Here is a 17,662-nt window from a genome sequence, read left to right on the forward strand (position 1 = left end):
GTTAGCATGCCCCCACTTGACACATGAAGGCCCAACATAGACACCTTTGGACAGCAGCATTGTCAGTGTGGGGATGAGGGGGAGTGTTCGAAAGACTAGCAGATTTAGACACACTAACAAATTGGAGCCACACTCCAGCTCACACTGCAGTTACACAAGCAATTGCAGCAACAGTTTTTTTTTTCCTTTTTGGGATAAAGGTTTTACATGAATAAATAAAAGCTGGTAATTGTAAGCACCCTTGTCAGTGTTAAATGGTTTGTTTCAACACAAAGTGATACATTTGCAGGAGAGCTTGTTCTGTTGAAAAACAGCAGACTTAGTGGCAGGATCACCAGATGAAAACAAAGAAAACCTATGCAGCCACCGCATCTTAAGAAGTTGTAAGCTGCAATATAATGTTTGCTTTTGGGTTTCATACCACTTTATTGGTTTAGTTCACATTTTCATAGAAAAACTAACACCATACACTTCCCACCCCCCCAGTCCTCGCTGTCCTTGCCTCCATGGGTAGTGAACTGTCAGGGCCCACACAGCTGGTGCTGCAGTTTGGGTATTTGAAATCCCTGACTTTCTCCCTTTTCTTTCTGCACAGCTTTTTGGACTGATTAGAGCGATGCTCGGTGTCTGTGCTGACCAATAGGAATCACTCTGATTCATCCCGAAAGCACTGCAGGAAGAAGGAAAAGTCAGGATCCTCAGACTGCTACACTGACTGCGTAGGCACTGACAGCTCATCGCCTAAGGAGGTAAGTACAGCGGAGACCAGTGGATGGGGAGGGTGTATGGCATTAATTCACCCTTTCATTTTTTGTGAAAAGGTGAGCGAATACTTTATCTATTATTAGTGACGTACTTAAATTATTTATGGTTTTTATTTGTGACTACGATTGTGATATTAGCAGTGTTATAGTATTTGGGGCATGTTTGTCATCTTATTGGTACGATTGCTTTGTGTAGTCCGCAAAAACTGTGTAGGAAAATTGATGAAATGTGTTTTGTCTTCTGCTAGGATTCCTGTATTTGCCATTTTCACAAAAATCACAGCTTAAAATGATGTACTCTGTCTGTTACATCAACCTAATACTTTTCTGTTAGATAGCAGACTGGTTAACATACTTTCAACAAGTATACGAGTTCAAATATACTAGACAAGTTTTTTGTATTGTTTTCACTAGACACCTAAGAAAAGTTTGTAGTGTTTATGACCCAACAAGTTTTAACATGTAGGTTTTCTTTCATGGCTGCAGACAGTGTTGTTAGCAGCACTGTGTCTTTAATCAGAGATGAGGTCACATTTTTATGTTCTAGTGGGATTTCATTTATCAGGAAGCTGTAATTGCAGAGAGAGGATGGTTCCTGTTAGATTGGAGCATAGCTCATTAATTATTCACAAATGCAGCACTTAGAGCTGCTAACTGATTGGCAGACACAACAGAGGGTAACTGGAGACAGATTTATTATGCTTGCCCCTACTTTGTATCCATTTACCCAAGGAATGAGTTAAACTATGGAAGATAAATGGTATTTGTTTATTCCGCTTACAGTCCCTTTTCAGCCATGGCAGCTGCTTTACTGTAACTCATATCCAAAATTTAGCAAAATAAAGTTAAATCATGTCTTATTTTGGAAACTTTAACTAAGGTGAAATAATCTGTTTGTGAGTCTCTCTACAAACTGTTTAAAAATGTCAAATACGTGTAAAGAAAACCACTTTATTAGGTACACCTTGCTAGTATCGGGTTGGACCTCCTTTTACCTTCAGAATTGCCTTAATCCTTTGTGACATAGATCCAACAAGGTGTTAGAAACATTCCTCAGAGATTTTGGTCCATATTGACATGAGATACTGTTGCCTTTCTATCATCTCGGACCATTCTCCTCTGACATCAACAAGGCATTTTTGTCCACACAACTGCCGCTCACTGGATATTTTTTTTTTTTTTGGACCATTCTCTGTAAATCCAAGAGATGGTTGTGCGTGAAAATCCCATTAGATCAGCATTTTTTAAATACTCAGAACAGCCCGTCTGCCACCAACATCCATGCCATGTTTAAAGTCCCTGAAATCCCCTTTCTTTCCCATTCTGATGCTCGTTTTGAACTTCAGCAAGTTTCTTCACATCTAGATGCCTAAATGCATTGAGTTGCTGCCATGTGATTGGCTGATTAGCAATGTGTGTTACCAAGCAATTTAACAGGTGTACCTAATAAAGTGGACAAGGAATGCATGCTTGGAGGGTGGTGTGCAACCTCGTACATCAATACTGGCTTGTAGAGGCGCAGTGGGAAGCTCAGCCTACTTCCAATAGTAAACATGCTGGTGCCAGGGTCGAAGATTGGGGAAGAGCTGGCCTAGGTGAGGATGGCTCTGATCCCTTATTAAAAGTCAGCAGCTACAGGATTTGTAGCTGCTGATTTTTTTTTTTTTTTTTTATTTTTTTGGAGGGGGGGGGGGGGGGACTGAAGCTCCTTTTTTTGTTGTTGTTTTTTTTTTTTTCAATTTTCTGTGTCCGTTTTTGTAGCTGATTTGGTTTGAAGATCATCACAAAGGCTAGGTGAAAATGGTTGGATGTGGCGACAATCATCTCATGCTTATGGCCATCTTGAATGGTAGCTGTGCTTTACATCTGTTATCCTTTAAAGCAGAGCTCCAGACAAAATTAACATGACAAAAGTTAATAGCCTATTAAAGATACAAAACAAAATCAGCCTTAGCTGTAGTGTTCACCTTCTATTTATAGTTTAAATATTCCCCCCCCAGTATTATTTTCTGCCTACTAGATGTCTCTGAACTGACGCACAGCATCAGTCAACCTGATAATTCCAAGCCCAGACCTGATCCTGCCCCAAGTCAGTTATTGAACCGTGAAAAGAGAATGAGTACACTAATGAACTAATCTTTGCCTCTCTGCTTTCTCTTTGGATTGGCTACTTGTCTTCTAACTCTTATAATCTCTGCTATACAGGGATTGGAAGAGGCTGATACCAAGTCAGATCCAGTTACTTACACTGCTTGCATTCAAAAATAAATGTAAGCATATCCATTACAGAACTGAATTCATTTGTGTCTTTTAGATCGGTCTAGAATTTAGCTTTTAAGGTCCCCCCCCCCAATGTTTACGCTTACCTGTCTCTGCTATTCCCTGCACATATACCACAATTACTATTCATTCTAATAGGAAACCCCCCCCCACCTCATATTTGTGAGGGTAGATGTACAGTTCCTACGCGGAGGTAAGATTGGCTTCCTTGAACAGATAAGAGGTTGGCATCTTTCCATAGCCATGGAGCACCCAAATATGGATGGAAATAAAAGCCCCGCTTGGGGACTTTTGAAGCGAAGTCTGTGGGGCTCCCAGTGGGCTCCCTAGGGTCTCAGAGGGATGTATACAGCTAATAGCATAATCCTGATGCATAGTGAGAAGACGGTCACCTTATTCAGTGACCTGAAAAGGCACCTGTCATCTCTGTCCAATTGGACAGATGAAGATGTCTGTCTGTGAGTGGTTGCAGACACATCCGGCCAGCAGCTACCTGTGGAAACAGGTGATTATAGAAGTTGTACAAAATCTATCCCAGCATCTATTTGTCCCTCTTTATAAATGGATGCTGCCAAGACTTCTCTTCTTGCAGTGCCCTCTCCATCTAAATGAGTTTGTATCATTGGCAGTAACGAGCTTACAATTTTACAGAGTGCTCTGCAGATCTCTGAAAATATTTTAGCTGTCTGGGAGTAACTACTGTATGAAATTTGTAGCCGGCAAGTGTGTTTGGTGTTACTTGGGGTCATTAATTATAGTTAATCACTTTGCGCTATAAAGAAAGCATATTTGATTTGTAGGAAAGCATCCATTTACCAAAACCTGGCATGACCTCTATTACCTCATTCAACTAAGATGACATGAGTGAAGGTATGTATTATTTATTTATTTCAGGTACTTGTATAGCGCTGTCAATTTGCGCAGCACTTTTACTTACACACACACACACACACACACACCAGTCCCTAACCCTCAAGGGGTGTACAATCTAAGGTCCCTAACTTACATACACATACTAGGGACAAATTAGACAGGATCCAATTAACCTACCAGCGTGTCTTTGGAGTGTGGGAGGAAACCGGAGCACCCAGAGGAAACCCGCACAGGGAGAACATGCAAACTCCAGGCAGGTGGTGCCCTGGCTGGGATTCGAACCAACGACCCTAGTACTGCCAGGCGGAAGTGCTAACCATTTAGCCACTGTGCTTATTCTATATATTTGTTTATGGCTGAACTTTGTCATATGTCTATCTAATAAGAAGCCAGCATTCATGTTTAGGATTGGAGAGCATGGGTTCAAAATGAAAAAGCTGCATTGTTAGGCCTATTTCACATTGCCATTGAAAGCAGGCGTTTGAGGGGCGTGTTTAACGCTCCTCAAACGCTTATGCAAATGATACCATGGACAGTGTTGGCTTTGCTTTGCTTCAAAATTGAAAGCCTCATGTCAAGTCAGGAGGAGTTTGAAGCCTTTTAGCCAGCGCCTCTCATTCAAATCTATGGTGAAGCTCCACAAACGCACTGGCAGGTTTTTGTGGGGCATTTGTAGTGCGGTTGCAGCGCATTAATACCATTACAGTTTATTATAAGTATTTGTGGTGCGGTTTTAACGTTTAAAAAATGCCTCCAACCTGCGCATAGGGCATTTGTGATACAGTTTTAATGCTTGTAAAACGCGCTTAAAACTCAAACCTGCGTATAGGGCATTTTGGGAGAGATTTTAACACTTGTAAAACGCCCACGGTAAAGCTCATTAACGCTTGTTATAGGAGTGTTTTTGAAGAGTTAGACATTTAGTGTGAACAAGCCCTTAGGCAGTGACAGTCTGACCCTAGTTCTGCTCTCAATACTTTTTTTTTTTTTTTTTTTTCTTTCAGGTACATCTCACACAGATTATGTGGTTTCACAGATCAGGAAAGCAGTGCTGAAAAACATATTGTATATATTAACCGCTTCCGCACCACTCTATAGCAGAAATACTGCTACAGGGCAGTACGAGTGTGCAATATCGTGTGTGTGTATTTATACACGTGATTTTGAAGTTCCGGGTAAGGGGCACATGCACCCTATCCACGCCGCCATTTGCAGCCTCAGTTACCCGGTCCTGATCGGTGGTTTCTCATCTGCACCCGGTGATCGCCGAGAATCTCTGACGGGAGAGAGACCTGTGTATAAACAACACAGATCTCTCCCCTGTCAGCTCCTGCACACTGCTTTGTATGGCTCTGCTATGCAGAGCCATACAAAGCAGTGTGCTTACAGTGGAAAGCACTCACACAGAACACTGTGAAAGAGCACACAGTTAACCCTTTGATCACCCCACATGTTACCTCCTTCCTGCCCAGTGCCATTAGTATAGTGTCAGAGCTTTTTATTAGCAATGATCACTGTATTGGTGTCACTGGGGATGTCAGTGACACTAAGTCAGTTCTCTCTAGTGTCAGAATGCCCGCCGCAGTCGCGCTATAAGTTGCTGGTCGCCGCCAATACTAGTAAGAAGAAAAAAAATCCTATTATGTATACTGCAATTTTTAAACACTATCATTTTCATGTAAACCAATTAATTTTCACATATTGGGATATTTTTTAGCAGAATACATTTTGGCCTACATTTCTGACAAAATTTGATTTTTTTAAAATTTTTTCACTGGACATGTTTATTAGCAAAAAGGCAAAAATATTGTTTTTTTTTCTCAAAATTATCGGCCGCTTTTTTTTTTTTTCTTTGTTTTTTTTCATAGCACAAAAAATAACCACACAGGTGATCAAATACCACCGAAAAAAATCTCTATTTGTGGGGAAAAAAATATGTAAATTTCATTTGGGTGCAGCATTGCATTACCGCGCAATTGTCCGTTAAATTAACGCAGCACGGTATCGCAATAAATGGCCTGGTCAGGAAGGGGGGTAAATCATCAAGAGAGCAAATGGTTAATAATCTTTTTTTCTTGCATTATTAGTATTACAGGTACTTGTATAGCGCCATCAATTTACACAGCTCTTTACATATATATAGTACATTCACATCAGTCCCTAACTCACGAGGGGTGTACAGTATAAGATCCCTAATTTACATTCATACATACACATACGAGGGCCAATTTGGACAGGAGCCAGTTCACCTACCAGCATGTCTTTGGAGTGTGGAAGGAAACCGGACTACCTGGAGGAAACCCATGTATACACAAGCAGAACATGCAACCTCCAGGCAGGTGGTGGGTGCCGTGTTTGGGATTCGAACCAATAAATGTAATATATGTCAGCTTACCAATCATTAGATGTGATGGCTTCATTCTTCTTCTTTTTTTTTTTTTTTTTTTCAAGGTTTTGTCCCTTGGTTGATCTGACCAGTAACACACATTTCCTGTATTAGAGTACCCCCACTCTAGATAAAGGAGCACAGGGGCACCTTTGGACAGCAGCATTGTCTTGGGGAGGGGAGTGTTTAGATGTACTAGCAGATTTAGATAAACTAAACAAATTGAATCCGAAATCCAGCTAACACTTTATCAGCAGTTACAGAAACTGTTTGTTTTTCATTTTGAGTTAGTTTTGCATAAATAAAAGCTAATCATTTTAAGCACCATTGTTAGTGGTAAATGGTTAGTCTCATCCCTATAACTGATACATTTGCAGGAGAGCTTGTTCTTTTGATAAACAACAAATTTATTGGCCAGATCACCAAATGAAAATAAGGGAAAGAAAACCTAAAAAAAAAGAAAACTAATGCAGCCAGCACATGTGGGAGTTGGTAAGCTGCAATACAATGTATGCTTTTGGGTTTAAAGCTCCATGCACACTAGTGTGGTTTTTTTTTTTTTAAGCTCAAAAAAATGCTGGTAAGAGCGATTTTTATTATCCGTTTAGTAGTGTTTAGGAACATTAGTGTTTTTGCAGTACATGTAGAGGAAAAAAAGCTGTTAGGACCTTTTTTTGTTTTGTTTTGTTTTTTTTTCTGCGTGAAAAATGCTCCCACAAACTCTACAAAAACATTTTTTTTCTGCTCCTAGACGCTGAAGCTCAAAAAATGCTAATAGCCTAAAGTAGTGCTCATGGACACATAGGTTAACAATATTTAGCTTCTAGGAGCAGAACAAATATATGCAGTTAATAGCTTTTAGGAGCTTAAAAATCCGCTAGTGTGCATGGGAGCCTAATACTGCGTGGGGTTTTTTTTTTTTTTTTTTTTTTTTAAAGATGGCTTTACTAACTTTTTCCATTACTATGGCCAGTAGAGCTGCTAATTTATTATTATTATACAGGATTTATATAGCGCCAACAGTTTGCTCAGCGCTTTACAATATAACGGGAGACAATACAGCAACAATACAGTTCAATACAAGAGGGATAGGAGGGCCCTGCTCCTTACAAGCTTTTATACATCAATGAACCCTATTTGACAATTTTTCCAGAGTTATACGGACGCAAGACCCTACATACTGTGTTTTATAGGACTCCAGAAGCTATACTGCCTGCTTTCTGCAATAACGTCAAAGACCCTAGGAAAGAGAACGTCTTTTATTCTTTGGATGTTTGGAAATGCCTGCTATCTAGATGCCACTATTCAGAAGATCAAGCCATCTTTGTGTCTTGTTTCATGGCCCAAAGAAGGGATTGTAGTCAGTTGCCAGCTTGATAAACTATAATGTGTTTGTAAGGAAGCTAGAGCGCAAGTACCTCCTACTTTTAAGGTGCTTTTTGCCACATCTTTGTCAACATTGTGAGCAGAAATGGCAGGAGCATCAGCAGAGCAATTGTGCTGTGTAGCTGCTTGAACTGATCGGGATACCTTCATCAAACACTGTAGGGTGGAGGTCTTTCACAACAATACCTAGTGTTCAGCATTAAAAGCTTACCGCCAATGACCCCACTCTAAGGTAGGCTTTTGTATTGCTTCTGCTCTGTTTGCTGTCTTGGAAGATCATTAGGAAAATTACACGTTAGACTTGCCTGTAAAGGTATTTCCAGGAATCTGCCAGAACAGCAAACCTACTTCCCACCTTGTTTTTCTGTGGTTTTTCTTTATCCCTTGTGCATCGGTGAAGGTAGTCTGCTTTCATCTCAACTGCGGGAACGAGGAGAGTGGGATGGGCTGGTCACTACTGCTTGAGGTTTTATGTAGAAGGAACTAATCATTCCTAAGGTTGCTGTCCTGGAAGATTTCTAGTATTTTTTTTATTTCCATTTACTAGATGTCGAAGGAATTGGTCATATTTATCAGCTTTTTTGTTTTTGTCCATCTTATTTTTTTTTAGCTCATTGGTTAAATATAAAAAAAGTCCACTTTCATTTGCCAACTGTATTGTCACCTAAAATGTTTTTTATTCATAAAATATCAACAGAAAAGATGCAGCATCAGGTTAATATGAGGATGTTTCCATACTGAAATAAGTTCATATTCTGATGTGTAAACTGCTACAACTTCCCGTTTATGCTGCTGGTTAACCACCTTAGAGACCAGGAACAATCTGTTTTCTTGAGGTTAACCGAACATAATCTGCAAAGCCATTCACATGTGCCTTAAAGGGAGGGTTTTCTATTAGTAAAATTATAAATAGATTATTCAATATATTAAAGTACATGCAGTTTGTGGGCTCTTAGCGCCTGGTAGGACTGTAAGCATGTGGCGTGCACATATGTATTGTTTTAACTGTATTCAAACTCTCTAAACTGGATTCAATTGCTCTACTATGCCTAGGGATATCGAGGACCTTTCTGACCTTGTAATTAGCTTGAACAAAGGTGTGCTCATGGCTGTTCACATATGGCAAAACTCTGTTTATATGAAGGGATAACTGGCCTTCTCTGAGAAACGACATTTTAGCATTTAGATATATGGTTCTCTTTTAATTATAAGAAACATGTTTTTTTTTTTTTTTTTTTTTACTGAGATTTTTACATTCTAACTGGAAATTTCAAAGACCATGAGCGTAATGTGTTTTATCCCATACACTGTGTGGCTTGATTTATGGTTTTTTCACAGATCATGACTGTGCACAAGATTCATAGGCATTTAGTATGGTGTAAACTGGCATATTAAGAAGTCGGTTATTGCAACAAAAATGTGTTTCTTATTTATGCATGATGAGAAGCAAAAAATAGAATGTATGGAATCATGTAGAAGATGTAGAGGCAGAGCTGTATGCAGGAAAGTTTAATGGAGAGCAGTGTGATTGCTCTCCTGTCTTCAATCTTTTGGAGGTTGATACAGATATGACTGCCAGGCCCTGTTATAGGAACCACATGTCTGACAAGAGGAAGAATTGTAAACATAATATGAAACAGATAGGAATGTACTGAGATGTTTTTGCATCCTTGTCCATTCTGAACGGTGAGGAAAAGTAACATGGCTGATACAGTTGGGCTGTGAAGATATCCCTGAATCCAGCTGCAGTTTAAAGATGGAATAGACTTTAAAGTAAGGAGTAACTAGCAGTCCTGCTTCGCCTGTTCATACTTATGCGGTTTTCTGTGGTATAACACATGAGGTTTACCACAAGACATTAAAAAATGACTTCTTATGGAGCCAAATTACTGCTCATTTAACTGCAATGTGGTGCATGTCCATGCAGAACCCAGCCTATCCAGAATCGGAGATGTCACTGAGTAAAGGAAATATTTTGGAACGTTCTTGCTGCTCTTGTTAACACTAGAAACTGTACTATTTTTGCAATTAGAAGCTTTATACAAGACGGTACACTGCTAATTGTAGTATAGTTGCATACATACTTGGGTTGGAAAAAAAGACACTAGTCCATCTAATTTAATCTAATAAATACACACACACAGAAAATATGCATATACACTATCCTATGCCCACAGTTGATCCAAAGGAAGGCAAAAACCCTAATAAAGTATGGTCTAATTGACTGAAGTGGGGGAAAATGCTTTCCTGATCCTCAGGAGTTGAATGGACATTCATAAATCCACTACCCTTGTCAGTTATTACCTCTAAATATTAATATCTAGTTATATTTTGTGCATTTAGGAATGCATCAAGCTTTTTTTTTAAACATTTACTGAGCTGGCCAGAACCAGGTCTTAAGGGAGACTATGCCACATTTTAACAGCTTTTACTGTAAGGAAGCCTCTTTCCCCCACCCCTTTAAAAGCCTCTTCACAAAAGAGACTAAGTTCAGTTAAGCTCATCTTTCCTCGTAACTGAGTTCCTCCATACCTCTTATCAGTTTGGTCACCCTTCTTTGCACTTTCTCCACTTCTCCAATATCCTTTTTGTAAATTGATGCCCAAAACTCTACTGCTTATTCAAGATGAGGTCTTGCTAATGATTTGTAAAAGGGCAAAATGTTTCTCTCACAGATACCTCTGTTAATACAAGAAAGTATTTTGCTGGCTTTACTGCAGCTTGGCATTGCAGGCTTTTAAGTCTGTGATCTACCAGAACACCCAAATCCTCCACCATTGACTCTTTCAGTTGTTCTAGTATTTATGCTGCATGCATGTTTTTAGCCCCCAAATGCCTAAGTTTACATTTATCAGCATTAAACCTCATTTGCCACATAGTTGCAGGGATGTTCAATTTATAACCCCTGACGCCCGGGACATGTAGTTCCAGGCACCGGCAATGCAGTTTTTTTCTAACCCTTAGCCCTGCTGTGGGCAAGCGGCAGGGCTCACCTGCCACACAGCCCACTACAGTGCTAGACCCTCCCCAGTGCCCTCTGTCTTCTGGGTTCTGCTTGCCCATCTGTGAGCCCAGATCCGGTTGAATGGGTGGCGGCAGGTAGAGGGGAGGAAGGAGAGCGGACACGTCCGCTCCCCTCCACTTCTTGTCCTGACCAGGAAGTGGCATTGTGACATCACTTCTGGGCCCCCGTTGACAGATTTTCCTGCCAATGATGCCAGGAAAAGAATGTAGTACAGTGCGATGTGTACTGCATTACATCCAGTGGAGTACAGGGGAGGCATTCAGGGTCTTTTATGTCTCACTAAAGAGAACCTGTAACCACAAATCATCACACAGGGGACTTTGTCCTTTATTCAAGCATCAGATCTCCATAACACTATAGTGATGACATATAAGGGGATTTAAATGCATTGCCTATGGAAAATATGCATGCAAATTTAAGGTTTGACATGTTGGATATCTATTTACTCGGTGCAAAATTAACTTAAGTATATTTTTTCTGAAATTTTGACCTTTATACTACTTTCTTAGACCTTTGCCGTAATATTGTGTGACATGAAAAACTGGAACTACCACTATTTTATTCTCCATGGTCTCTGCTTTCAGAATATACACTGCTCAAAAATAATTAAAGGAACACTTTGAAAACACATCAGATCTCAATGGGGAAAAAATACCATGCTGGAGATCTATACTGATATGGACTGGGTAATGTGTTAGGAATGGAAGGATGCCCCATCGTTTGATGGAAATGAAAGCTATCAACCTTCAGAGGACTGAATTCAAAGTCACCCCGAAAATCAAAGTGAAAAAATTATGCAACAGGCTAGTCCATTTTGCTGAAATTTCATTGGAGCAACTCAAAATGGTACTCAGTAGTTTGCATGGCCCCCACGTGCCTGTATGCATGCTTGACAATGTCGGGGCGTTCTCCTAATGAGACGGGTGGTGTCCTGGGGGATTTCCTCCCAGATCTGGACCAGGGCATCACTGAGCTCCTGGACAGTTTGAGGTGAAACCTGGTGCCGTCGGATGGACCAAAACATGATATCCCAGAGGTGTTCTATTGGATTTAGGTCAGGCGAGCGTGGGGACCAGTCAGTGGTATCCATTCCTTCATCCTCCAAGAACTGCCTGTATACTCTCGCCACATGAGGCCTGGCATTCTTGTGCCAGGGGGAACCCAGGACCCGCTGCACCAGCAAAGGGTCTGACAATGGATCCAAGGATTTCATCCCGGTATCTAATGGCAGTCAGGGTGCCATTGTCTAGCCTGTAGAGGTTTGTGCGTCCCTCCATGGAAATGCTTCCCGAGAACATTACTGATCCACCACCAAAACGGTGATGCTGAACGTTGTTACTGGCAGCATAACATTCTCCAGACCCTTTCACATCTGTCACATGTGCTCAGGGGGAACCTGCTCTCATCTGCGAAAAGCACAGGGCACCAGTAACAGACCTGCCAATTCTGGTGTTCAATGGCAAATGCCAATCGAGCTTTATGGTGCCAGGCAATGAGCACAGGGCCCACTAGAGGACGTTGATCCCACAGGCCACCCTCATGAAGTCTGTTCTGATTGTTTGGTCAGAGACATTCACACCAGTGACCTGTTGGAGGTCATTTTGTGGGGCTCTGGCACTGCTCAACCTGTTCCTCCTTGCACAAAGAAGCAGGTACCTGCTGATGGGTTAAGGACCTTCTACAGCCCTGTCCAGCTCTCCTAGAGTAACTGTCTGCCTCCTGGAATCTCTTCCATGCTTCTGAGACTGTGCTGAGAGACACAGCAAACCTTTTGGCAATGGCATGTATTGATGTGCCATCCTGGAGGAGCTGGACTGCCTGTGCAACCTCTGTAGGGTCACGCTACCAGTAGTGGCAATGACACTAGCCAAATGCAAAACTAGTAAAAAACAGTCAAAAAGTAGGGAAAAAATGTCAGTGGCCTCCACTTGTAAAACCATTCCTGTTTTGGGGATTGTCTCATTGTTGCTCATCTAGTGCACTTGTTAATTTCATTGGCAAAGCAGCTGAAGCTGTTTAACAACCCCCTCTGCTACTTAACTTACCAGATCAATATCCCAGGAGTTTAATTGACTTGATGCTATACTCTGATTAAAAAGCGATCCCTAAATTTTTTTCTGAGCTGTGTATATAATGTTTTGGGGGTTTTTATGTAATCTTCAGCCCTAAAGTGATTTTTTTTTTTTTTTAAATGTGTGCAAAAAACGCAAAAAGGGCTCTGCTAGCAAAGGTGATAAAGGATAAGCTGACACTCTCCTTTTCTGAGGAGCACCCAATCAATGCTCATTACACTACAAGGCCTCTCCCCTCCCTGCTAGTCCCTGGGTGTGGGGCTGGAGACAGGCAGGGAGGTGAGGAGAAGGTCAATATCATCCCCATTAAGGATTTGAGCTTCCACATTTTCCTTAGTATACACAGGTATTTAATACATTTTGCCTTCTCTATGTCCCCAGTAACCAACTCAACATGATCTAGTAAAGGGCCAATAATAATGCTTTATCAATCTCAGAAAAAGCCACAGGGGCAAATAACTAAACTGTACGAGGGTGCGTGTCCCTATGCACCAAAAAAACAACTGCTAAAATATTTAACCTTTTATTGAGGATATTATAAATGTTAGTATGTTCAAAACTGTCCTTATCTAAATATACCCATAGGGAAAGGGGAGCACATATTGTATGACAGTATATGTAATCCCTATTATTGTAATTATGAACACAACCAATTAAGCCAGTATATACACCTATCAATACGGAAATGAATCATAAATTCCATTGTTGAAAGATCTATATCCTGAGGAGAGGGATAAATCAATTGATGTTGAAATTGAATCTGTCAAGTAATAGTACAGCCCTCCCATCTGGTTCAAAACCTTGAATGTCTCTTGCTACAAATATGTAGTGCTGGTACACCCCTCCATGTGGCAATAATGTGCACCACTATGGACGAGCTCCACACATCACCATGTCCACAAAAAATCCTGACTAGCTAATGGGATCACCATATTTGCAAAAACAAGTGCATTTCTCCTTTCCCCAAAAAAAGTTTTAGGGAGAAGTTACTGTGTGTTCCCAGAAAAAGTGCTCCAAAGAAAGTTAAAAGAAAATGACCAAACCCTATATGGCAGAGCTTTGTCAGGAGTAATGCGAGGTAAAAAAGAAAAGTGAACAACAAAAATTGTGAGGTGGTTTTCCTGGTCACATGATGAAGAAATGGTGTGAATTGTTTGTATGTTCTATTTATAAGTTGGCTGGCCAAAATGGCCACCACATACGTGACGTGATGAGGTCATGACATATGTGCGTAATTACGCTAATGACATCACCAGCGCCATCTTATGCATACCGATTTCTGTGCAGTCTCTGTATGGATATAACACCACCATCTTGAGGATGGATAACAGGATGCACCAACTTAAATAACATTTTCATGGACCAAGTAAAAAAAAAACCACCAAAATAAAAACAGTTAATTCTACTATTAAATTATTAGATTGCAGTTATGAGTCAAGATCACCCTCTATCCTCAAGGCTGCGAAACTTGGACATCAAACAGCACCCTCTTGAGGGTGAACATTAAATGTTCTCTCTGGTTCTCCATGTGCAGACTTTTTTTTTAAATAAGTATTGTGCAGATGAAATTGCCAGCTGCTTACCCCCTTCTACAGGGTCAAACAAATAATGCAGCAGCAGCAATATGTTAACAGCCTAGGCAAGTCTGTGTCAACCTTTATTCTAGAGGAACCCTTGAAATAATCTTCGCATTTCAGGGAAACCAATTAATTGGAAAAAAGTGGGAAACATGCCATCCGAACAAACTGCCATAAGGACCTGCTAATTGGTGTTGACCCTGGAATGATGCAAGCACCATTTAATGTTTAGTTAATCAGCAACAGGTCAAGGAGCTTCAGGGTTTCACAGAACTGTAGCTAAGAATGGTTTGTGTAATTGGGCAGCACAGTGGCTAAATGGTTAGCACTTCCACCTGGCAGTACTAGTGTCGCTGGTTCGAATCCCAACCACGGCACCACCTGCCTGGAGGTTGCATGTTCTCCCTGTGCCTGTGTGGGTTTCCTCCGGGTACTCCGGTTTCCTCCCTCACTCCAAAGACATGCTGGTAGGTTAATTGGCTCCTGTCTAAATTGGCCCTAGTATGTGTATGTATGAATGTAAGTTAGGGATTTGAGATTGTACACCTCTTGAGGGTTAGGGACTGGTGTGTATGTACAATATATGTAAAGCGCTGCGTAAATTGGCGGCGCTATATAAGTACCTGAAATAAATAATTATGAGGGTATGAAATGGTCAGTTGAAAGCTATTTTATGTAAATATCTTAGAACCTTTAGGCCTCAGGCACAAAGGACATTTTGGCACACACTTTTTTAGGAGCGTCAGGCGGTTTTTTTTTACTGTTTGTAAACGCTCCTCCATGTCCATGCACACATAGACTTTTAGAAGCTTTTAGTGGCAGAGACGTTTATAGGCAGAAAAGAAAACAAAAAGCCAGGTCCTGTGCATCCAGGAGTAGCAGCATTTTGGCCGAAAAAAACGCTTGATGTGTGTAGATGTGCCTAAATGCTTCTTAACGCTAGGCGCATTTAGCGATTGAGCATTAATTCATTTCAACGGCCAGAATAAATTATTCTGCCCAATGAAATTAATGCCCAAGAGCTTGATACCTGTAAACGCACCTGAACGCTTGTAAAAGCAGTAGACACTTTTACAAGTGTCAGGGGGTTTTTCTGCCAAAACGCTGCTGCTAAGAGGAGTGTTTTTTTGAAATGTCCTGTGTGTGGCCTATACAATAACATCTTTCCTTTTTCAAACCTGTCATCTCATAAGTCATCAGCATTTAGTTGCTCAATTTCTGATAGTGGAGATTAGACTTGACCAATCCCACAATGCAATTCCTGGAGCTACATTGTAGATTGAGACAAGATGCCTATTCATATACAAATACCAACTTGGAGATAACTATTTGCATACCAATATTTGGGTGGCTATGAGGCTTGACTTCCTGCAGCATCTGGAATGTACTGACTATATATTCTGTCAGCTACCTGCTGCTTTAACTTTTTTTCCAGCTACAGTTTAATTGTGGGGTCCAAACCATGTCCCTGAAAATGGTGGCATCGCATATCCTCACTGGTTAAAGTGCTGGTGCTCCACCAATGTTTGATGTCAGAGATAGTGGAGGCAACAGGACTGGCAAGAAGAGAGGCTGCTGGGGACAAGCAGTAAACAGGAATTGGCAATGAAAAAAAGAGCATTATATATTTATACTTTATATTTTTTTTAACTATACCTGGAATTGGGCTTTATTAAAACAAGTATATAGTTTTACTAACCAGTGCTTCATTCAGGATTTCACAGATCCACCTCCACTGACCATGGTGTCTGGATTTAGCTTGTTGGATCAGTTTGCAACAAGCAGTCTGCCATATCATTTGCAAAACCGTCCCATTAGAGAGGCTGCAGACAGAGATTCGCCTGGAACATCTGATGCCTACTAGCACTTGTTTGCATTTTAGCCCAGCTCTCAAGTACGAGTTCATGTCATTACTAAACTTAGAAGTGCCATGTCGTGTGCTTTCGTTTGCAGTAGAGACAACCGTAACAACATATCTGTAATGCATGGCACGCTATTATTTTCTAATACAATTAGTGCAGGAAGCTTGGGTTTAAAGGCTAAGTTGACCTTTGGAACGCTACATGTTTCACCCATTTTTAAGATGAAACATGTAACATGTTCCAGCATCTGTACCTTCACTCCTCGATGCCCCCATCCCTATGACAGCTAGCAGGGGATATTCTTCCTGCACCTGCTGTCACAATTTGAAAACAGCATCACACAGCCATGTCTTTAATTCACAGTTTCTTGGTTTCGAATAGGCTACAAGTACCATCAGGCTGACGGCTTTAGTTCACGGTGAACTACGAGAGTGTTGATGAGCGCGGTCATAGTTCATCTTCCTTCTCTCAAGTAACTGCCTGCCCGTACGAGGTGTAAATGTGACTTTATTTTTTTTTTCAAAAGGTAAACTTAGCCATCAAGTGATGACTCCTATTGGGTTACTTGTTATTAAAGATCCCGATACCTTTCATATTTTAAGAACTCAATTTAGCCAATAAAGGGTATTGCTTAATACTCTCAAGTTACTCTAGAGGCTATACAGCACATACACATGTAAATGGTAGATGCTGACCCACCAAGAGTAAGGAAGTGTCAGTTTTTTTTAGTTTTTCCATCTGTGTCCCATTGCAGAGATTTTACTTTTACTTTCTTTCCCTAAGCCAAAACAAAGTACGGGATTCCCTGGTTGTCACCAGGGGCAGCAGAACTAGTGTTCCTATTGGAAAATTTCACTCTATTCCTGTTCTGATGTTAACCCAAAATTTTGGATTTTCTTTTACTTTCACTTTTGATGGTAACGGTAAATAGGACAAATGGGGGAGGAATTTCTTTAACTTGGGCACAGACTTCAATAAAAACCTGACAGATGTTCTATTCTCTCTCAACTCTGTGCAAAACTGAAAAACAAAAATTTCCTTTATTGACACTTTAGGCTCCGTTCACACTGCTTGCGATTTCCTTCCGACTTGCTTGCAACTTTTGTGATTTAACATTGCAGTCTATGGTGCTTAAGTTGCAGAATAGTAGTGCAGGTTTTTTTGGTTTTTGTCACTGTGACTTGAGTCGCATTGATTAAGACTGCACCCATTGAAATTAATGTGTTTTGACTTGTCATGTGACTTTAATTCGCTTGATAGGTCACAGCACTGTTAACAGGGGCTCAAGTAGATGTTGGCAACTTTGAATTGTAAACTGGATATTAGGAGTTTCTGGTTTTCAGATGTTGCCTAGAGTTGCCCTATAACCATTGCTGATCATCTTATTTGTCTTTTTCTTCAGTTGCTCATTGTTGACAGTTTTTGTACAGATCAGAA

The 17,662-nt window shown here is 40.7% G+C and overlaps 1 protein-coding gene across 6 annotated transcripts in view; it reads left to right on the forward strand.

Annotated features, from left to right (window-relative positions):
* TLN2 (talin 2) overlaps positions 1-17,662 on the forward strand; it is a 307,615-nt gene that overhangs the window by 25,729 nt on the left and 264,224 nt on the right. The window contains exon 2 of one of the 6 annotated variants that reach the window (XM_089671421.1): positions 596-749. The exons of the other annotated variants lie outside the window; for them this stretch is intronic. The gene's annotated coding sequence lies outside the window, so the exon portion shown is untranslated. The remainder of the gene's footprint in view (positions 1-595; positions 750-17,662) is intronic. 6 annotated transcript variants of the gene reach the window in all.

This window comes from Staurois parvus, unplaced genomic scaffold (assembly GCF_062004578.1).
Source record: "Staurois parvus isolate SC_StPar_1 unplaced genomic scaffold, SC_StPar_1.0 ptg000105l, whole genome shotgun sequence".
In the NCBI taxonomy this organism is placed as follows: Eukaryota; Metazoa; Chordata; class Amphibia; order Anura; family Ranidae; genus Staurois; species Staurois parvus.